Source organism: Ambystoma mexicanum, chromosome 5q, assembly GCF_040938575.1.
Source record: "Ambystoma mexicanum isolate Mex_15411 chromosome 5q, UKY_AmexF1_1, whole genome shotgun sequence".
Classification (NCBI taxonomy): domain Eukaryota; kingdom Metazoa; phylum Chordata; class Amphibia; order Caudata; family Ambystomatidae; genus Ambystoma; species Ambystoma mexicanum.
Genome location: NC_090933.1, coordinates 788,985,440 through 789,009,029, shown reverse-complemented (window position 1 = coordinate 789,009,029; position 23,590 = coordinate 788,985,440).

Here is a 23,590-nt window from a genome sequence, read left to right as displayed (position 1 = left end):
AATATGCCTTAGCAGTGTTTGGTGCCAACTACTCCAATGAGCGCAAGGAGGCATTGCTATTTCACTGTTTGGGAACTGCAGGCCAAGAGGTCTTAAAGAGATTGCCGGAGCCTTCTGACATTTTGGATGCCGGTCCATATGAAAGGACATTAGCCAAACTGGACAGGCATTTTATGGTGGAGGAGAACATTATATTGGAAAGATATAAATTTGCCACGAGAGAGCAGAAGAATGGGGAAAGTATCGAGGATTTTGTCACGGCTTTAAGGGGCTTAGCAGTGAAATGCAAATTCACTCACTGTCAGGATGAGCACTTGAGAGACCAGCTAATGATTAAATGTTCCAATGACAGTATTAGGAAAGAACTATGGAAAGAGAGGAACCCCACTTTGGATCGAGCAATTGAGATAGCGAAAATGGTGGAACACACAGATAAGTGCATTGAAGTTCTTCAATCGGATACTGTGAACAATGGTAAACCCAAGTTGGATGAGAGTCAGGGTTCAGTGCTGAAGGTGTCAAAGGTTGTTCAGAGGCAGAGTACGTGGAATCCAAGACGCGCCTCGCAGAATGCTAAAAGGAGCGAAGAGAACAGACCGGCAACTGGCAGAGGATGGCGTCAATGGGTTCCTGCAAAAGATAGCAGAGGGATTCCCAAAGACATGAATTCTTTCAAGATGGTTAGGGATTCAGGACAATCCAGAGGTTTTCCAGGGAGAAGATGCTTTAGATGTGGAAGCTTGTCGCATATAGCCTCGGATAAGGATTGCTTTGCTATTCATATCATATGCAATGAGTGTGGTGTGAGAGGGCACATTGCCCGATGTTGTAGAAATTTTAATGCTGGGTCAAATCAAGTGCATGAAATAAGTGCAAGTTATGAAGATGAGTCATATTGTAAGGATGGCAGAGAAGTGGTATTTACAGTGAATGCTGTCAATGGCAGAGTGAAAATGCAGAAACCTTATGCTGAGGTTGTAATTCGAGGTGTACCCGTACGCATGCTAATGGATAGTGGTGCTGACTACACCTTGATAAGTGTGGAAGTGTGGAGGAACAAATTCGATAGTTGTACTCTGTGGGAAAATACTGTTAAAGCAAATGCTTATGGAGATGTTCCCATAGATATTATAGGTTGCTTTGATGCTGAATTACAGTTTAAGGACAGGAAGGCCAAAGGTTGTGTGTATGTTACCAACAGAGGGGGTGAATTGTTGTCATGGAGTGATCAAGCTGAATTGAAGATAAGGCTTGAGGCAAGTCATCCCGAGCAGGTAATGTCTGTTGCGGGAGGAGAGCCCACAGAGATACAAACCACGTTATCTGGGAAATTGGGGTGTCTTAAGGGCTTTGTACATGTAATTCGCCTAAAGAAAGGAGCTGTCCCTAAGATTGCAAAACTGCGAACTATTCCTCTTGCTCTTAGAGGAGATGTAGAGGAAGAACTCAAGAGAATGGAAAGAGATGGTGTCATTGAAAAGATAGAAGCATCTGAATGGGTCAGTCCTATAGTTGTAGTCAGAAAAGGCAATGGGTCTTTGAGGCTCTGTATAGATCTTAGACATCTAAACAGCATGGTTGTGGCAGACAGGTTTCCTCTTCCCCGAATAGATGATTTGATGGTGGGAGTAGCTGGGTCAAAAGTGTTCTCCATACTAGATCTTAAATCGGCCTACCATCAGGTTGAATTGCACCCTAATTCCAGGGATCTCACCGCCTTCATCACCCCGATTGGATTGTTCAGGTGTGTTCGCATGCCATTTGGTTTGGTCTCAGCCGCAAGTGTGTTTCAGAGTATTATGCATAAATTACTTGGGGGTGAAAAAGGGGTGATGTGTTATCAGGATGATGTTCTTGTATGTGGGAGCGATGAGAAGGAGCATGATGTTCGTTTGAAAAGAGTTTTGGATATTTTGAAGGAGGCAGGCCTCACCGTTGCCTTGGAAAAATGTACTTTTAAAGCCAACAAAGTGGTGTACCTGGGTCATGAGATCACTGGGGAAGGGGTTAGACCCAAGGAGGAGGCTATTGAGGCCATAAAAAGAATGGAGGAGCCTAAGTCTAAAGGGGACATACTATCATTTTTGGGACTGGTGGAGTTTTACGGCAAATTTGTCAAGGGGTTAGCAGAAATGTCGAGGAATATGAGATTTCTCACTCGCAAGGGAGTCGTTTTTAAATGGTGCGACCGGTGCAAGAAAGAATTTTTGATGATAAAAGAGGCTATTGTCAATGCTCCCATTTTGAAAATATTTGAGGAAAGTAAACCCACATTGCTTTTTGTTGATGCCAGTGATTATGGTGTTGGGGCTGTTCTGATGCAGGAGGATCAGACAGGTTTACAGACTGTGGCTTTTGCGTCCAGGTCTTTGAAGGACCCAGAATCTAGATATTCAGTTATTGAGAAGGAGGCTCTAGCATGCGTTTGGGGTGTCGAGAAATTTAAAAGATTCTTGTGGGGGAGGAGTTTCACCATTTGCACTGACCATAAACCCTTGGTTGGAATTTTTACGAAAGGTGGTTTGGAGGGAGTGTCAAGACGCATTATGAAATGGGTCACGGCATTGCAAGGGTTACAGTATACCATGCTCCACGTAAAGGGGGAGGTTAATGTGGTTGCAGACGCCTTGTCTAGATCTGTCCAGAGGGAAATTTCTGACGATAGTGACTTTACAAGTTCAGAGGAGAGTGCAGAAATATTCCAGGTGCATGAAACATTAAAGAAAAGTGAGTGGGATGTGTCTTGCACGGAGGATGTTGTATATCAAGGAGTACTTACTCTGGTTGCAGAAGGTAAAATTAAGAGCCACAGGGGCGAGATGAATGGTTTTGCCAAAGTGAGGGAGGAGCTATGGATTCAGGATGGTTATTTATACAAGGGTCACCAGATGGTTGTGCCAGTCGGTATGAGGAAGTCTGTCTTGGAGTTGGCCCATGTTGGGCATTTAGGTCTGGCCAGGACGAAGGGACTTGTGAGGTCTGAATTTTGGTGGCCTGGTATCGACAAGGACATAGAGGAACAAGTCAAAGACTGTGTGGAATGTATTGAGGGAAACAAAGGCTTGAAAGTGCAAAAAGTTCCCATGGTAGTGAGGGAGTCCCCGCGTGTCCCTTGGGACGAAATTGCGTTGGATCTCCTCGGTCCATTTAATATTGGTGGTGGCAGAGATAGCTACCTATTAGTAGTCATGGATTTATTATCAAAATGGCCGGAGGTATGTGTACTCAAGGACATATCCAGTAGTAGTATAATCAGATTTTTGGAACAACTGTTTTGGAGAGAAGGGTTTCCAAGAAAGTGTTTGTCTGACAATGGGACCCAACTTGTTTCCAGAGAGTTTAAAGAATTCTTAGAGAATCATGGGATTGAGCAGGTGAATACTTCTTTATATCATCCCCAGAGTAATGGGTGCGTGGAACGATTTAATAGGACTCTGATGGAGGCTATTAGGATAGCGGTGGCTACTGGAGGAGATTGGGTGAGAACAGTGATGGAACGCACGTTCCAGTATAGGCTAACTACCCATAGTGTCACAGGCGTGAGTCCATTTGAGATCTTGAGAGGAAGAAAACCAAATACTCATTTATGTCCAGGTTGGATGGGCAAATCAAAAATGGTGGATGTGGATCTAGAGAGTGTAAAAAGGAGAATTTTTGAAGCTGGAGTTAGATCCAAGGAGAGGTATGATCAGAAGAATTGTTGTAGGGAACTCAAGGTCAAAGAGGGTGATTGGATTAAAGTCAAGCTCCCCACCAAAGTTTGTAAAGGAGCCTCGTTGTTTTCTGAACCCAAGCAAGTTGTGAAAGACTTGGGTTCGTCAGTGTTGGTCAAAGGAGGAGCTATTTGGAATAAGGAAAGGGTGGCTTTTCCGTTTCAATGTTAATTTGTCTTCAGTTAGTTGGAGACAGGGACTTTCTTGTGACTCTACCTAATCACCCACTAGATGTCATATATCTATGCTCTTGATTTGTGCCAGGACTTGCAGCGCATCCAATGTTTTACCTGTTAAACCACGAGTGTATAATATTTATTTTACAGGTTTCAATTTTAGTGGGTCCTCACCCACACAGTTACTTGTTATGTTTAAGGAGGAGAGGTGTTAGGATGTGCAGTGTTTCCAATGTTTACCTGTTAAACCATGAGTGTATAATATTTCCTTCACTATGTCTATTGTCACTTAGATACTATAGAACATAGAACTGCATCTTATGTAGCAGGGTTCCATGGAGAGCCAGTGAAGAAGCAGGGCCTTAGTGGGAAGATTGTACTCCTCCTGCTGGGGGTCGTCTTATGTCATCAACTTGCAAATAAAAGGTTCTTTACCTTTAAACTACTGGTTATGTGAAAGCCTCCCTTTGTACATAACAGGTGTCATCGCGTGTAATTGGACAAAAGTGCGCGTACACGCGATTGGCCTATGTACGTGTATATCAGGTGTGCGCGGACACTTACACACGCAAGTACGTCAGCGCACCTGTATCCCGGTGTGCGCGGGAATTTCCACACGCTATTGGACTGGGTACTGGATTTCAGGGGTGCGCGGGTCACACGCTCGCCTACAACACGCGCAACGCATTAATTTGCGCGCTAAAAAAATAACAAGCTCAGACCCAGGATGAACATACCGTTCCTAGCAGCAGTGGGCGTGGCCTACCAAAGGAGGAGGAGGAGGAGGAGGATAGTCAGGGCCAGAATATTCACACCCAGAACCAGCCTTTTCGGGATGCCTGATGACCAGGTGCATGGGAGGTACAGGTTTCCACCACACATCATACTGGACCTGGTGAGTGAGTGGGAGGATGACCTCACATCACCCACCCTGTGCTCCCAAGCACTCAGCCCCCTGGAGAAGGTCCTCAATGTACTGCACTTCTTAGCCACTGGATCATTTCAGCGGACAAGTGCCATTGTGGGTGGTATATCACAGGCCACCCAGTCACGCTGCCTACACCAGGTCTTGAACATCATCACTGCACGCCCATCAGTCCGCAGGCACATATACCTGCCCAGAACCCCTGCAGAAAGGCATGCTGCCGCCCTGGATTTCTATGCTGTGGCACGATTCCCCAAAGTGCTAGGTGCCATCGACTGCACCCATGTGGCTCTACGTCCCCCCAGGGCATCTGAGCACATCTATAGGAACCGCAAGCACTGGCATTCCATCAACGTGCAGGTAGTATGTAATGCCAAGGGAATCATCACCTCAGTATATGCCAACTATCCCGGGTCCACCCACGACAGCTTCATTTACCGAATGTCCACCCTAAGCCGGGACCTAGAAGCTGGGCGGCATGGCGATACATGGCTGCTTGGTGAGTATGAATGCCACTGCACATGCATGCATGTCAGATACTGAGCAAGGTCACAACCCCACCAATGATACCAATCACCACCTCCACAGGGGACAGTGCCTACCGTCTCAGCCCCCACATGATGACGCCAATTCGGAACCCCACCACGCCACCCCAGGTAAGATATAACACAGCCCACATTACAACACGGGGCATAGTGGAGCGCACATTCGGAGTGCTAAAGTCACGCTTTCGCTCCCTTGACCATTCTGGCGGGCAGCTGTTGTACGCTCCCCCAGTAGTGTGCAGGATCATAGTGGCAGCATGTGTCCTGCACAATGTTGCAACACGCCGGGGCCTGGCCGTGGACATGGTGGTGCCCTCCCATCCCCAACCACATGCACAGCCGCTGCGCATGGGAGGGGAAAGGGCACGGGGGGAGGCAGCCCGTACACAGCTAGTGGCTAATTACTTCACATAGAAATCACACCCCTGTGGAGTGCACACTGCCCTGGCACATTCCATCTGACAATCAATGATGACTCAACCTGACACTGACCCTGAATGTCTGGAGAAAGAACCGTGAAAACCATATCAGCCTGAGATTGTTCACCTGGAAGTGTCACAATGTGTGCATCCCTACCCACACAGACACCACCAATGCAGTTTTGTGAAGTTACACATTCAAGCAGCTAAAATGAATACCCACTTGCAAAATGCAACAAGAGGACAGTGCCATGTCAGCCAACCCAACCCCAGCACCGCCACACCACACACCGTGCCATGTCATGCTATTTGCAGGTAAACAAAGTAATCCCCACAACATGACACTAGTGTCACAATGTACAGTGTCCCTATTAGAAACTTGCAACACCTGAAATGCTCACAGTAATGCCGGACCAACAACAAACTTGAGCACGTACTACCATTAACATGACATCACTAATGTTAAATATTAGTAGTCTCACCACCTGGAAATGCCTGCACTCCCACCACTACCAACTGTGCAGGGTTGGCGCCATGTAGAGTTGTAGGTGCACTGCTGCCAACATGGACCACATCTCCAGACTAGAGGTCCTTGTGTAGACATGAGGAAGGGACCTGCAAATTGGGAGGTAGACACAGAAGATGAGTTACACATCAATGCAACATGCAGTGTACAACACAACAGCAATATGCACTAGGAATGTATACACAGTATTGACTACAGACTGCCCACACAGCTCATGGGAGTCCAACGTCACTGTGTAATTCACTGTCACTTGGGCACACCCTTTGCAAGCCCATGGAAACGGGAAGCAGGAGGGGTGTGTGTGACTCAAACCCAAGCATCTGAACCAAATACATTACAAGCCTGCATGTGCCCAGCCACAATGCAGCGTATGCCCACAGGAACCACGGAAGCCAACAAATCGTCCCAAAAAAATTGGGAATAAAATAAATAAAAATGAAAATAAAAATAAAAATTAAAAAAAATCAAAAATGGCCATTGAAGGGCCCGGGGGGTTGGGGAGGCCACCCAGGAGGTCTGAGGACAGGATGCACACCAGAACCCACCTGCGTGGATCCTGGGAAAAAAAAAACACCTCCATGGGCTCATGGCCCACACGGCTACCCTATTGTGGGAGTATCACTGCTGTCGCTATTATCACCCTGTGCAGCTGCATCCGGAGGTGGTTGCACTATGGGAGGCAGCCCACGCAAGGCCCTAGTCTGCTCCTCCATGGCTGCAAGCATGCGGGTGTGGCAGGTCTGGTTCTGGAGGATGAGTGTGCGGAGGTCCCCATGCAACAACTCACGGGATGCCCGGACCTCCGCCCTCGTTGCCTGCATCTCAGCTGAGAGCGTACGGGTGAGACGCTCCAGCTGCTGTTCTGTCCTTTGGTGTGTTGAAGCCTCAAGCTCAACAAGAGTCGTCCTGAGGTGAAGGAGCTCCTGCCTCAGGGCTTCCCTGTGGCCCTGGGACTCAATGGAGATGGCCTCCTGCAGAGTCGCCAGTGCCGCCCGCCTGTCCCTGTTGGACCCCAACATGTCCTCCCTGTGTGACTGGCAGATGGAGTCGGTTGCCTGCTCTAGTCGCTCCATCAGCCTTTCAGGGGGGACAATGGAAGTGGCCACCCTATCCATGGCCTGAGCCATCATCTCGGATGATGCTGCCTGTTGGGTTGCCATACCGTAAATGGATTGCTCCCATGTGGTATTGCCAGGTGTCGTACGGCCACCACGTCGGCGGGCACCACACCTGTCTGGGGCAAGGCGAACTGCGCCTTGCTGTGCCGGCACTGCCTGAGGCTGCAGGACTGCATTCCCCCTCTGATCTGCTGGCCCAGGTACAGGATTAGATGTCGCGGAGTGTGACCCTGCATCCGTAACCACCAAAGGCGTAGCTGCCAACACTGACATCCCCATTGAGGGTTCTGACCCTGGTGCAGGTGGGTGAGACAGAACAGAATCCCTCCCTGGAACACTCACCTGCGACGGCACGTAGGTCTCATCCGAATCAACACCTGAGTACAGCTCGGGGGAGGTGCAGCCAGAGACACCCCTTGAGAGCAGGACCTGCAGCACTTGTGGGTTCTCACCCACCACCACACCACGTCCCTCACTGGTGGTTGGTCGGCCCTCGGACCCCTCCTGGGTCTGCACCATCTCCACAACCCCAGCAGTATCAGGTGCGTCTTCCCCTGCAAAGACATAAAAACAAAGAAATGGAAACAGGCATTAGCACCATGGCACACAATGAGGGCTGAGAAGCAAGAGAACCAGTACTTGTTTGACACATGTCCCACATGACTAAAACCCTCCCATGCATGCACCCTCACTGCGTATGAAGGGCAGGCAAATGGCACACACTGATGACACCAAGATGGAAGATGAACACATTTTCTGCATGCTGCCTGGCAGTGGCATCACACATTGGCCTGTGATTGGCAGGTGAAACACACATGCCATCACACAGATGGCATGTACCATTGCTATTGAGTGAAGATGGAGAGGAGGGCAGCACCTATTCATTCAGTCCAGTTCCCGCATGTAATAGCTTTTCTAATTCAAACAGGTCAGATTCTTCACCTGGAGCTGCCAGTCCGAAATGGTGCAATTGCACAGGGACATGTTTGAACAAATGATATCCAGGTAACAAAGTCACTCCACTTTACCATAGCCATGTCAGACATGTGACTAGAGGACTGCGACATGCCTAGTAATAGTGGTGGAATGCAAACAATCTGACTAAATGAACAGTGAAAAATCAAGCAACAATGTTGTGGCAAGGTGACACTTCAAGGGCAACTGGCGTGCAGTTGGGCTAGATGTCTACTGTTGGCAGAAGGGATACTGCTATGGCCAAATGCAGCTGCGCAGGATGTATTGCATGAAGCACATGGCTGACCCATACGACTCAGGCGCACACACTCTCACCTGTCACACAAACAGAAGCCCTCACACACACCATGCACATGGATGACACACACATGCATGTGCACTCACCGGACAATGCCTCGTAATCAGCCAAATCTCCCACGCCTTGGATCTGTTCCTCCGTGACGTAGGTCCCAGCGACTGACTAATGTGGAGTGAGTTCCATGTCTACTACTGGAGACCCACCTCCAGTCACTAGAGTTGCGGCATGACTTGAGGCCAGCTTACTCTTTGCCCTGCGCTTTAGGTCATTCCAGCGCTTATAGCAATCATTGGCTGTGCGCCTCACGATTCCAAGGGCACTTACGATGTCCGCAACGGTCTGCCAGTGTGCCTGGCGTTGTGCAGGTGTGGTCTTGGATCCTGCAACTATGACCATCTCGTTGTCATGTGCGGACACATACTCGACAAGTGCATTCAGTTCGTCATCCGTGAAGCTGGGCTTCCTGGATGGGCCGGACTGTGTAGCCGTGTCTGGGGCATCAGCCTGTGCCGGACGGGCACTCTTCCTCTTCCGCTTGGAAGGTGGTGGTGATCCTGAGTGTCCTGCGCCGCTCTGGACACTAGGGGCAGGAGCCCTGGTGGACTCTGTATCAGGAGTGTGGGATTGCACACTCAGCATGGGAGTTGGTGCAGGCATTGGCTCTAGTGTGATGGTGTCAGGGGGAATGTCAGCAGCATGGACTAGGACCGACACTGTCCGGGCTGGGTGTGTGAGGGCTGGGGTGGATGGAGCCGCAGCTGCCCCTGCAGCCTCTCCGCCCTGCCTACTTGGTGCAGCAGATGACCTTGCTGCCCCAGATGCACGTGGCATGGTGACATCAACGTGCACCAGCGCACGTGTCATAGGCCTGCTGACCTGGAAGTCAGCCATGGAGTCAGCCAGGTCTGGTGCCACAATGGGCTGGTCCAACAAGGGCTGAGCATGGATGGTGTCAGCCACATCAGCCTCAACGGAAGGGGGGGGGATTATGGGTGCCCTTGACTGGTCCTCCACAGATGGGGGGACAGGCTCACCCTGCAAGTAACGACCACGTCCCCTACCGGATCCACCACGGCCACCACTTGTGGCTCTTCCACCTTTGCCACCCTTACGGAATCCTCGCCTCCCAGCCATGGCACTGATGTTAATGTGCGTATGGGAGTGGCTGTAAAATATTGTCCTGGGCGATTGGGGGTCAAAGGGGTTGGGTACCAGATGGTAATTGTACCCTAGTGCTCTTGCAAGGCTGATTGTAACCCCTGGGGAAAGATGACGGGTCACGCTACGCACAGGAGCCCCAAAAAAGGGAGATGACGTGCACGCAACCCCTCCTAGAGCACGTGTGCAGAAAGAAAAACCTGCACTACGCTGTGGCACCCAGTAACACAAGAATGAACGTATGCGTGTCACACGCAGCCTAGAATGACCTCTGAAGGGGTAGGCTACACACGGGGCAAGCACAGATGTTAGATACGTGCGTGACTCACCGTCTGCCAGGTAAAAGAGCGTGAAAAAGGAGCGCGTTTGGTTGGCAACACCCCCGCCAAAAGAAGATTTGTACGCTGTCTGAGGAGACAGGACAACAGTAGAAGGGAACACTGTTTGAGGGAACAGGCCCAGGTAAACCAGTAAAAGAGAAAAAGCTGTCAGAGGTAACAGGTAATACGAACTTGAAATGCCGTGAAGTAAATCGCGTTTGAAACGACAAGAAGTACAGAATTCACCCACTCGCTCTCCACGAAACGCACGTACAAGGAAATGGTGTTCTACGCGTACCTTTTATACAGGCCCACACGTCCAGCGTCACTTACGCGGCGTGTACGCGCTAGGGACATTTCCACCAATTACACGCTTTGTCACTTATGCGTGTAGGGCCATTTCCACCAATTACACGCTTTGTCACTTCTGCGTGTAGGGCCATTTCCACTAATTACACGCTTTGTCACTTCTGCGTGTAGGGCCAGTTCCACCAATCACACGCGATTACACTCTGACGTGCAGTCTTTCCACGTGTGCACTCTCATCACGTGCTGTGTGGGAAACACCCGTGCGGGTCACGTCACAGACGCGCTTACACGCTGAGGGCCTTTGGTCCAATAGAATCGCGTATGCGTGCTGACGCGCTTACGCGCTAAGGGCCTTTCCTCGGTTTTCACGCTGACGTGCAGGATTTTCACGTGCCAAATCACTCCGTACCAAGCTGGCCACGCGTAAGCACACGGAAGACCACACTCCTGCCCGGAAGGCCGAACTACTGCCCCCCAGAGCCCCGAGCACGCTCCCACCTGCCATCTGCTGCTGCCTGACTGCCTGCTGCCCCTGCACTGCTGGGGGGTGGGGGTGGTGGGAGACATGAGTGGGGGCCTGGTGGAGGCTGCCCCTGCACTGGTGGGGGGTGGGGGTGGTGGGAGACATGGGTGGGGGCCTGGTGGAGGCTGCCCCTGCACTGCTGGGGGGTGGGGGTGGTGGGAGACATGAGTGGGGGCCTGGTGGAAGGTGACCCTGGATGCTGGGGGGTGGGGGTGGTGGGAGACATGAGTGGGGGCCTGGTGGAGGGTGACCCTGGATGCTGGGTGGTGGGGGTGGTGGGAGACATGAGTGGGTGCCTGGTGGAGGCTGCCCCTGCACTGCTGGGGGATGTGGGAGACATGCATTGTTGATCAGTAGTGCAAGGTGACATGTGGGTTGGCTGGGGGGCATGCCCATGGTGGATGGGCTGCCTGCGGGACATGAGCAGGGGTGCAGGGTAGTCCCCCGTGGTGTGGGCTGCCTGCAGGGGCCGTGGAGGTTGTGGAGCGTACACCTGGGAGGACCCACACGGCCAATTCACGTGTAGTACTCCCCAGAACCCCTGAAATACACATTCCCTGCTGGTATCGCGTGTGCAACTTCCCGCGCACCCCTGAAATACACGTACCCTGCTCGCACTGGGCCAATCGTGTGTGGAACTTCCCGCGCACCCCTGAAATACACGTACTCTGATGAAATCGCGTGTGGAACTTCCTGCGCACCCCTGAAATACACGTACCCTGATGAAATTGCATGTGGAACTTCCCGCGCAACCATGTAATACACGTACCATGCTCGCACTGGCCCATTTGCGTGTGTAACTTCCCGCGCACCCCTGAAATGCACGTACCCTGCAGAAATCGCATGTGGAACTTGCCGCGCACCCCTGAAATACACGTACCCTGCTGAAATCGCGTGTGGAAGTTCCCGCGCACCCCTGAAATACACGTACCCTGCTCGCACTGGGACTATCGCGTGTGGAACTTCCCGCGCACCCCTGAAATACACGTACCCTGCTCGCACTGGGACTATCGCGTGTGGAACTTCCCGCGCACCCCTGAAATACACGTAGCCTGATGAAATCGCGTGTGGAACTTCCCGCGCACCCATGGAATACACGTACCATGCTCGCACTGGCCCATTCGCGTGTGGAACTTCCCGCGCACCCCTGAAATGCACGTACCCTGCAGAAATCGCGTGTGGAACTTGCTGCGCACCCCTGAAATACACGTACCCTGCTGAAATCGCGTGTGCAACTTCCCGCGCACCCCTGAAATTCACGTACCCTGCTCGCACTGGGCCAATCGCGTGTGGAACTTCCCGCGCACCCCTGAAATACACGTACCCTGATGAAATCGCGTGTGGAACTTCCCGCGCACCCATGGAATACACGTACCCTGCTCGCACTGGCCCATTCGCGTGTGTGACTTCCCGCGCACCCCTGAAATACACGTACCCTGATGAAATCGCATGTGGAACTTCCCGCGCACCCATGTAATACACGTACCATGCTCGCACTGGCCCATTCGCGTGTGGAACTTCCCGCGCCCCCCTGAAATGCACGTACCCTGCAGAAATCGCGTGTGGAACTTGCCGCGCACCCCTGAAATACACGTACCCTGCTGAAATCGCGTGTGCAACTTCCCGCGCACCCCTGAAATTCACGTACCCTGCTCGCACTGGGCCAATCGCGTGTGGAACTTCCCGCGCACCCCTGAAATACATGTACCCTGATGAAATCGCGTGTGGAACTTCCCGCGCACCCATGGAATACACGTACCCTGCTCGCACTGGCCCATTCGCGTGTGTGACTTCCCGCGCACCCCTGAAATACACGTACCCTGATGAAATCGCGTGTGCAACTTCCCGCGCACCCCTGAAATTCACGTACCCTGCTTGCACGGGGCCAGTCGCGTGTGGAACTTCCCGCGCACCCCTGCAATACACGTTCCCCGCTTGGCGTTTGCTGTTTGCCAGCCCGGTGAACTGGTCCAGGGTTAGCGCAGCCCTTTGCGATGATTTAGCGATTTTGACGGCTTTTCCTTGCGCGAGGGCGTTCTTGGGGGCGTTACTGGCGCTGCTGCAGGGTCGCTGCGATTCTCTGCGCCACGGCTGGTTTGGAAGCCTGAAATCCATGAATACGCTGTGCGCGGAAATCGGTTTTAGCGCACGTGCCTGGCGCAGTCAATCGCACGCGGACACTTTGCGCCAGCCGCTTGCGACACTTTTCTGCGAAATTCTATGAATTACCCTGTATATATGCTTGAGTTATCATAGATGCTCATTAAAGAATGGCATGCCACAGTAGGAAATGGCTAGACTGGATAAACCAAAATGCCAGTCTAGTTACGTAATAATACGTATCATGTTTTCTTTATCATGGAGGCCTAGTGCAAAATGTCATTTCACAGTAAAACAGTGTTAGACTGGTTGCACCAAAATGCCAGTCTAGCTACATAAAAGCATTAATCTAGCTTGCTTTACCTTAGATGCCCTGTATAAAAGTTCCTAGTGATAGCCTTGACATCCAAAGCATGGAATGCAAAAGCCTCAAAGAAAATGCCTCTTAAAACTCATGTTAATAAAAAAACCTTTACCTACAAAAAAAATGCATTTTTTCTAGGCATTTTTTCCAAGGCTTTTGCATTCGATGCTTTATATTCGAGAGAATCACTGATACCCTGTAACAAAATGTCATGCCACAGTAAGAAATAACTAGACCGGTTGCACTAAAATGTCAGTCTAGCCATGTAATAACACTTATCATGCTTGCTTTATCATATATACCCAGTAAAAATATCATGTCACAGTAGGAAATGGCTAGACCAATAACACTTATCATGCTTGTGCTATCATAGTTGCACAGTAGAAAGGCAAGACATATCAACAAAGAGAATCATATCTGAGTTCTGCAGTGGAAAATCTGTTGAATTACTGCTGGGAGTCAAGAGGGTGTCGGTTATCAAAAAAGAATCCTCATCACAGTGTCTCAGGAATAATAAAGGAGGTTTCAAAATAGAACAGAAGGTTATAGTAGCATTAGAAGCATACATCAATAACTTCTCAATTTGGTTAAATGTGAGTTACAAAAATGTGTTGAGACGTCCCATTTAAATGTAATACTAGGACAGCATGATACACTTCTGCACCAACTGGATGCCACTGAACCAGAGCATCTGTGTTTTCTACTAACAATGCAGTTGCCACCACTGCACATAGATAAGATGGAAATCCTGCAGCCACAGGATCTAATGCAGCACTGTAGTAAGAAATAGGGTAGTCCTAGTCGTCATGCATTTTGTCAAACTAGTACAGCAAAGCATTCACAATATAGCGGGAAAGATGTCTGTTAATTCTGTAGAGCTAGGGCCGGAGCAATTGACAGTTCTTCCTTGGTATTAATATATGCCTCGTAAGCTCTGGGGAACCATGGAAAGAGTTCTGGAGTTCCAGAGTTGAATCAATAGTGAGGATCTGCAAGGGTTTTATAATGAAAGTATAGCCCATCATCCACTAGTGTCAATATACAGCCATTACAAGAAAACATCTTACTTGCTTTCAGGTGTGTTGTGTGGGTACATCTTATTAATTTGACCTTTATACAGAAGTCTCTCATTATCATAGATATCAAGAACAAGGTAATGAAAACTCGTCTGACAAAACTGACGTTTTTCTTTAGAGGCTTTGTACCTGTTCTAGGCTGGAGGTATCAGTAATTCAAGAGAATCTGGCTTGCAAACTTCCAATGAAGTGGATGCCAATAAAAGATGATCAACATACTAAATCAAAATGTACGCCCTTTTGAACATCAAGAATCCAGATCATGCTTTAAAATCTGAAGGAAGAGTGTCAGACTTTCCACATACCCTTGTGATACACAAGTATATTAACTTGTTGGATGCACAAATATAGAAAACAATGTAGCACACATATCTACTACACTAAAATACATTGAAATTGTGGGAATGTAAGAAAGAATCACTGAAGATTTAGGCACGACAGGAAAAGCAGAAAGAACTGCTGCATTAACAGTTCAGAGGTCTTGCCTAAATTAGTATATTCCTTTCATCGGTTTCTCTTCAAATAAAATAGGACTGTCGGTGGTAACATAATGGGAGTCATTACAAGGTGGGATGTAAGGGATTACCGGCACCGGTAAGGGCACTGGTGCTGGTAATCCCTTACCTCCCTACTACGAGTTCCCTTTGCGTGTCCTTCCTTAATGCCTGGTTTTTGCAGGCATTAAGGGCGGGACTCACAAAGGGACTCTAGAGCTAATAACGGTACAGTAATTTGCGGTACCATGATTAGCGCCTTCCCCATTTCCATTGAGCCCTATGGGGGCTCAAATGGGAATGGGGAATGGCCCTGTTGATTCGGGAATTATCGGTCCCTCCGACCTCGGAATGGACCGGTAATTGCTCCATTCACCAGGGCGGAGTCGGAAGGGTTTTGGAGGCGGCCATGGAGCTAGTAGCTCCATGGCCGCCTCCAACCTCGTAATGAGGTACAATGTCTTTCTTAAGTAATGACTTAGTGACAGGTTTTTTTGCCTCTTCCACTTCTTTTTAAATGTAGCCGACTTTACGCAATAGATCCAATCCTAATAATTTCACTGGCATAAAAGGACTCAACAAAAATGTCTGATGCTCAAAGATAGGAACCAAAATGACAGTCATAGGTCATGAAACCGGACGAGGTATCAGCCAATCTTCAATGCCCACTGTAGTTACCCCCACGGCTGAACAGGAAACATGCAACATTTTAAACGCTCTCACAGTTGAGCATGACGCTTCACTATCAACCATACAAGAAATGTTCCATCCACTAGCAGCATAGTTTACATACGTGTCAGAAGGATCAAGCAGAATCAGTGGTGTGACAATATTACTGGACCCCCAACTGCCCTATTGTACATTAAATGCAACAAGTGGTGATGATTGAAATGATTGTAAAAAAGAAGGAGGCAGCTGTGTTGGTCGAGCTGACTGTGGATCTGGTTGATTGGATCTGATACAACGTATAGGTGGCCAACTCATTACGGCTGTAGTGCTGTATTTTTTGCAGCATTTCTGTTGAGGGCAAGTTCCCCATCCACCCTTACTACGCCCGCTCTCCTTCCCCATCCTTCAAAATAAAATATATGTATATATACCCTAACCATTTTTGTTAAACATCAATTTATTAAAAGATGTTTATTAAACATCTTAATAAATATTCATCTTCAAATGCAAGTTCATATCATATTGGACAGGAAAGGCTCTTCAACAGACCTTATACATGCATATCGTGGCCTATGTCCAGGATGTGCCCTGGCTCCGGCCCTGTTTAATCTGTACATGGCTGATGTATCTGATCATCTTAAGACATATACTGTTTTTCCTCTGTGTTTGGGATCTCTTGCAATTCAGCATCTTGCTTATGCAGATGAATTCACCCTCTCAGAACAGACCCTGATAGTGTTGCAGTGATCAATCAATAGCTTTGCTGCCAAAACCAAGTACTTCGATCAAGAAATGAATCCACAAAAAACAAAAATACTGATCTCTACTACTTAAAGAAGATACCAAAGTTCAAAAGCCTTTCAATGGTATCTTAACAATGTGTAGCTAGAGGAGGTAGTTACCTGGAAATACTGTGGTTTTACGATCAGACAAAAGTATCATAGCACCAATGATGTTAAGATATGACACCTCGCATTATCACTTTTGGAGCTCAGATGGGCAAATTAAATTGTAAGTACGGGAAATTATCCTTTAACTACATTTTAAATTCAAAAAGGCTAAATCATTCTGGCCTTCACTTTCAGAGCATAATTTAAAGATCCCAAGATTCCTTGGTCTAGGGTGGAGTGCAAATTATGGTGCCACATTTTACATTTACCTGAAGGGGTTCCCGTTGCTGCAATTAGATTTGAATTGGCCCTTATTTCCATTCAGGCAATGGTTGAGTGGAAGACTTTTGGAGTTCATTACAGGTTTTGTGGTATTTAGGTGGTAAATCCACCCAGATACCACCAATGTGTATTATTGTTACTGCCACTTTGTCCGGTGGTATTACTGCCGGATTACCAATGTTGGTAGCCGGTGCAAGACTTGTCCTTTGCCTCAAGCCCAGGGATCGTATCTCTCCTGGGCTTAAATCACTGCACTGGTTCCCAGTGGCTGCGAGAAATATGTTCAAAACCCTCTTCCTCGTCCACAAGGCCTTCTGGGGCCTATGGCCTCAATATCTTCAACTCTCTCTTCCTAAATATCTTCATTCTCAAGCTCTTAGCTCATCTGCCTCCAACTCCCTCAGGGTCAGTCGCTTCTCCAAGCAACGAGTTGGTGGTAGATCTTTTTCCTTGGCGGGTGCCTCCCTCTGGAACAGCCTCCCTGCCTCCCTTAAACTTGAGGAGAACCATCTCCAGTTCCTGAAGCACCTCAAAACCTTTCTCTTTGCTTCTGCTTTTTCTCCTCCTCTGCTCTGCTGACGTCCTGGCTGTAACCTGAACTGCACTGGCCACCTGGACACCCTCTGATCTCGGGCCCAGGTCCCCCCCCCGCACCAGCGTCACACACCTGCACTGCCCGCCTGGCAACCCCTGCACTTGGGGACTGTTTCTGTATCCCTACAGTCCCCCTATCAGCCCTTGACACCTGATGTCTGCACTTACCCTGCACTTGCCACTTGCTGGCCATTACTTATGTATTGTTATTATCTATTGCCATGTACTGCACTGTCCCTGCCCCCTTCCCACGCACGTGCACGATCTGAATGACACCTGGCCTAGTAGGATCGTTGCCTGTCCTCCCTTTGTTTACCTCGTCGTGCCTTGAAACACTTGTGTATAGGTGCGTTATAAATGCCATATCATATCATATCATATCAAGTCCCCATTTCAATTGGATGCCATGGGATATTTTGCCAGTATTACAGGCAGTATTACACTGGTATTACCAGTGCCTGTAATACCAGCGATTTTTGCCGGTAGGGTGGCGGTATGATCTCCAACTCCTAGCTAGAGGTTATTCCGCCTCCTATGTAAATACTGCCACGTTATTACTGCACGGGCCAACTTATAATGAGCCCCACAGTTTGTCTTTATATGCAAACATTTTGACTCCTGTAGTCAATTTTGTTTTATTATAATTTATCAGGGTTGGCCACTGTAGGCTGTTGCTTGACTTTACATTTCTGGATTCAATATTGCTCTGATCTATTGGGCAAGGTTAACGTAACTAAAGAAGGTCTTATCTCTAATCTACTTAATGTACTGAAAAAGATGTGGCTTAATGACTGGATTAACACCTGCAAGAAGAAAAATTAATATAGGAGGAGCTTTCGTCATTTGCGTCACGAAGAAAAGAGATTAAATCAATTGCCTCAATTGCCTCATTATTTAAGACAATTTCTGAATGTTTATTAGAGAGCTTCCTTTATAAGGCTCATGTTTAACCTTTTACCGACTATGTAATTAATGGGTGCAAGAAGCACGCAGGTCTCCTCTTTCAGATGCTATTGTTTTTGTAGGAAGACAGGAAAGGTGAAATCCTAGGAATACTTCATTGTGGAATGTCCTAATTTACTTTCTCTCAGGGATATATATTTTCGCAACTGTGTTAATGATATGGATAGCTTGCACACTATTCATTTTTGGAACAGAATGTTAAATGGAAGGTCTTAATCTCTAACCGTTGATGCTATGCTGTGCATTCATACTGTGTTCAGAATAATTAGTAAGTTTCGACTATTTTAGATCAGAAGATATTATGATTGATTGGAACATTTTTACCCATGAATTTGTATGGTCTCTTTTAATGTTATATTGCGGTTTTACATTTCAATTTTTAATATTGTATTTATTGAAGTGAGGTTGTATTGTTGTTTTCTACACATTTGAATATGCTTACTTTTTATTTTTATTTTTCTTATTGTTTTGTCTTTATTAGTGTAGTCTTTTTGTAAAGGTTTGTAATAAACCATCATATCATCTTCTATCTATATATGAAAGGGGAAATGTGTGTGTGTGCCTGTTCGAAATATTCAGCATAATTCCCAACCTGCTACACACCTGAAATTTGGCATGTTGATAGGTTATTGGTGTATGCAATGTAAAAAGAATAAAATATACATTTTTCAAATTCGTTTTTTTAAGCGGTCTGCAATTTACCCCTGCCGTAAGTGAATGTGTGTGAGTATGATCAAAATGTTCAGCATACATCCAAACATGCTACAAACCTGAAAGTTGGCATGTGGGTAGGTTCCATGGTGTAGTCAATATAAAAAGTATAAAATATAAATGTTTCTAATTTTCTTTTTTAAGCAGTCTGCAATGCTTACCCCTGCCATATGTGGATATGTGTGTGTGTGTATGTTTGAAATGTTCAGCATACTTCCCAACATGCTACAAACCTGAAATTCGGCATATGGGTAGGTGCCAGGGTGTAGACAATAGAAAAAGTATAAAATATACATTTTTAGAATGCTTTTCTTTTTTAAGCCGTCTGCACTGCATACACCTGCCATTTGTGGATGCGTTTATGTGTGTCTGTTCGAAATGTTCAGCATACTTCCCAACATGCTACAAACCTGACATTGTGCATGTGCATAGGTTCCATGGTGTAGACAATATAAGAAATATAAAATATACATTTTCTAGACTTTCTTTTTTTAAAGCGGTCTGCAATACTTACCCATGCCATATGTGGATATGTGTGTGTGTGTCTGTTCGAAATGCTCAGCATACTTCCCAACATGCTACTGAAATTTGGCATGTGGGTAGGTTCCATAGTGTAGACAATGTAAAAAGTATAAAATACACATTTCTCTAATTTTTATTTTTTGTAAGCAGTCTGCATTGCTCACCCCTGCCATCTGTGGATGTATACAAGACTGGTTTTTGTCATGTGGGTAGGTTCCATGTGTAAACAATGTGCAAAATATAAAATATACATTATTCAAATTGTTCTTGTTTTTAAGCAGTCTGCTTACCCATACCATATGGCTCTTTGCACCATAGGCCTGCTGCAGTTCTACGTTCATTGTTCCTAAGGTTCAGCAGTTCATGAAAACTTCAGCAGTTCGTTGTCCCCAAACATTCCCCAATAACAGCATTCTAGCTGACATTAGCAGCACTCACTTTTGAAGTCATGCGGGTGGCACAAAACAGTGCTTTTGTAGTAATGCGGGTGACAGGAAACAGTGCAAATCTCTTCAATAGTGTCAACAATGACATTGTCCGTCACACTGTGGCAAATCTCTCATGACAATAACAGGAACTTCATTTCCCATGGTAGTTGATGAATGCATGCCACCTTAAAATAACAAAGCTTACATGATTCAGCCGAACACGTACAGGTACAGCACTTCAAGCTTAACCGCTTAAGATCTAGGAATTACTGTGTGAAGCATGGGTACACCAGCTAGTACTGTATAATAAAAGGCCAGATGTTTGTCCGAAGCCGTCCTGCCATTTTCACCTGTTATAACCCCTAGAAGGAGCTGTTGCCTTACTTATACAACAATAAGACTTCAAGTTTAACTTCCTGGTGAAAGAAATGTGTATTTCAACAATGATAGCATACAAACCTATTGGCTTTGGCATAGTGGTGGGAGACGCTGTCTTGCGCCTCTGTGTTGGATGTCGAAAGGTGATAGACAGTACTGAAAAGTTCTGTGCTGAGGCCGAAAACATTACAGGAGACTGAGCTAAATCTCTTGAAATGTAATTCGGACCAGGGTTTTGTGGTGCAATAGGTTGAACACGCCCGCGCATTGTGTCGATATTTTGACCTAATGGTTCTATTAAAATACAATCAGATTTTCCCTGGGACGATGTTTCGCCGGTCATGACTTCCGGCAGTCTACCAACATTGCCATTGCTAGGAACGGAGATCACAGAAGAAGGGCGGGTACCACAGCTAGATTCTCCCACGCTTGTTAATACGGGGATCTCTGGTTGTAGCCTTGGGAGTAATAGGGCTCCGTCTTGAACTAATGAGTCGGGCAGGGTGTCAAGCAAGTCAACTCGCAAAACATACCCGCCCTTTTCCCGCTGCTTATCTAACACCACGTTAGCTGACAATGCCGGGAAGGGATCAGTCGTACTTTGGGCAGATTTGCAGTCGGTGGCACCACATTTCCGTATGTCTACTGTACGAGACAAAGTACAAGCGTTCGAGACAGCGTTGCAGCTAAGCGACAGCAGTATCGAAAATTAAGAGAGCCTCTGCAGTAAGAGCAGCGATATCAATGACCGTTGGCAAGTTGGCTGTTAAAGAATACAATCTCAACATGCAATTACAATTATAAGATAAACAATGAGTTGATAATCGATTTCTACAATGTCTGAATCACAAAATTAAAACAAACGAAAACAGCAGAGCAAAAATCAGTAATAACACATACAAATATTTTACAAACCTACATAAGCTCACGTCCTCACTCTCTGCTATCAGCTGACAGCACTTCGAAAGCACTTCTCAAAATGCACACGCGCAAAATGTGTGCACCCGTTGTTTAAATGGAATTCTGGGAAGAGGGCGGAGCTTCTTAGTATTTCACTCTAAAACAAAGTAAAAACAATAAAATTACATAAGTATTTGATGATTTTTAAGAGGTATATGGAGAGTGAGTTAATCAGAGGGTTCTTTAAAGTCCTTTGCACAGTTCATACCAGCATTCTTAGGTAAAATGGACAGCAGGTCTCCTCCACAGCTAACAGCACTTCCAAAGAACCTCTCAAAATGTGCACGTGCAAAATGTGTGCACCCGTTGTTTAAATGGAATTCTGGGAAGAGGGCGGAGCTTCTTAGTATTTCACTCTAAAACAAAGTAAAAACAATAAAATTACATAAGTATTTGATGATTTTTAAGAGGTATATGGAGAGTGAGTTAATCAGAGGGTTCTTTAAAGTCCTTTGCACAGTTCATACCAGCATTCTTAGGTAAAATGGACAGCAGGTCTCCTCCACAGCTAACAGCACTTCCAAAGCACCTCTCAAAATATGCGCGTGCAAAATGCGTGCACCTGTTGTTTAAATGAAATTCTGGGAAGTATTTTACTCTAAAACAAAGTAAAAACAAACAAAATTACATATGTATTTGATGCATTGTAAGAAGTATATGGAGAGTGGGTTAAGTAGAGGGTTATTTATAGTCATTTGCACAGTTTATACCAGCAGAGTATATTCTTATGTAAAATAGACAGTAGGTCTCCTCCACAGCCGACAGCACTTCCAAAGCACTTCGCAAAATGCACGTGCGCAAAATGCACATGCCCCTTGTTTAAATGGAATTCTGGGAAGTGAGCGGAGCTTCTCAGTATTTTACTCTAAAACAAAATAAAAAGAATAACATTACATAAGCATTTGATGCTTTTTAAGAGGTAAATGGAGAGTGGGTTAAGTAGAGGGTTCTTTATAGTCCTTTGCACAGTTCATACCAGCAGAGTATATTCTTATGTAAAATAGACAGCAAGTCTCCTCCACATCCAACAGCACTTCCAAAGCACTTCTCAAAATGCGCGCCAATCAATTTGTTTGCCCTGCCTAAAATGTAATTAATGTTTTGTTGTATACAAAGTGCGGAGCAGTGGTAGAACTGAGAACTGTTTCAGTCAGCTCTGCTTGAAGGGCTGTTTGAATTTCTTCTCCCAGCTGCAGCGGGGGGTTTAATAAATGTATTTTTTCCCGTACAATGCCCATTTTTCTGTGGAAATGTTTTTGTATCTATCTTTGGAGTATGTCTGCAAATGAGATGTTCTTTACACTTCTCTTGCCTCCTCCAGAAGCTCCGGACCAAAATAGCTCTCTTCCAACATACTTCAATAACTCTCCTCCAACCTCCTTCTCCCATCTAAAATCTCTCCTCCATTCGTCCACACTCTGCTCCTCCTCCTTTATACAAACGTCTCCTTCTCCATGGTTGTCAGCTTTCTCCAAACACATTCCTTCCTTCTGATCAGCAACCAACCAACTGGCTTGGGTTTTATTTGTTTTTATTATAATGTCTTGGCTCCTCAAAGGGACAGTTTGAAACTGTAATTTGTAAGGATGGCTACTTTGTGATTGGTTAAAACGGCTTCCTTGCTGTGATTCCACTAAGGATGGGCCTATTGAAACAGAGCTTATGAGAGGTGAGACAATCATCATAAATTTCACTGGACTGCCCTAGTCAAAGTAACATGCAAAAAAGAACCAAATATTTGCTAAAATAAGGTTTACATACAGACTACCGTAAATATGCTTACATTTTATAACAAACAACAAAACAACAGGCCATGTAGCCAAGGCGTAAAAGAAACTATTATAAAATGTGGCAAACAGGAAAAACATGTATTGTAAAATAAAAAATAAAACAAACACAACTGAAGTAATACTAATTTGCACAAAAGTGTCAATGAACTAATAGCAAAACACAGGGTCATACATTGATATTTAAAGTTGTATAGACAATACCTAGAATGAGTGGACGAATCCAGAGGTACTGGTGGTGTACATTAAAAAGTGAGGTCTATGTCTGTGGACCCAAGTACTAGGGTGTGGGTTGTGGGTGCCTCAAAGGTAAAACTGGCAAATGCCAAATTGCGATGATACAGTCTTCTGGCCAGTTGTCAGTATG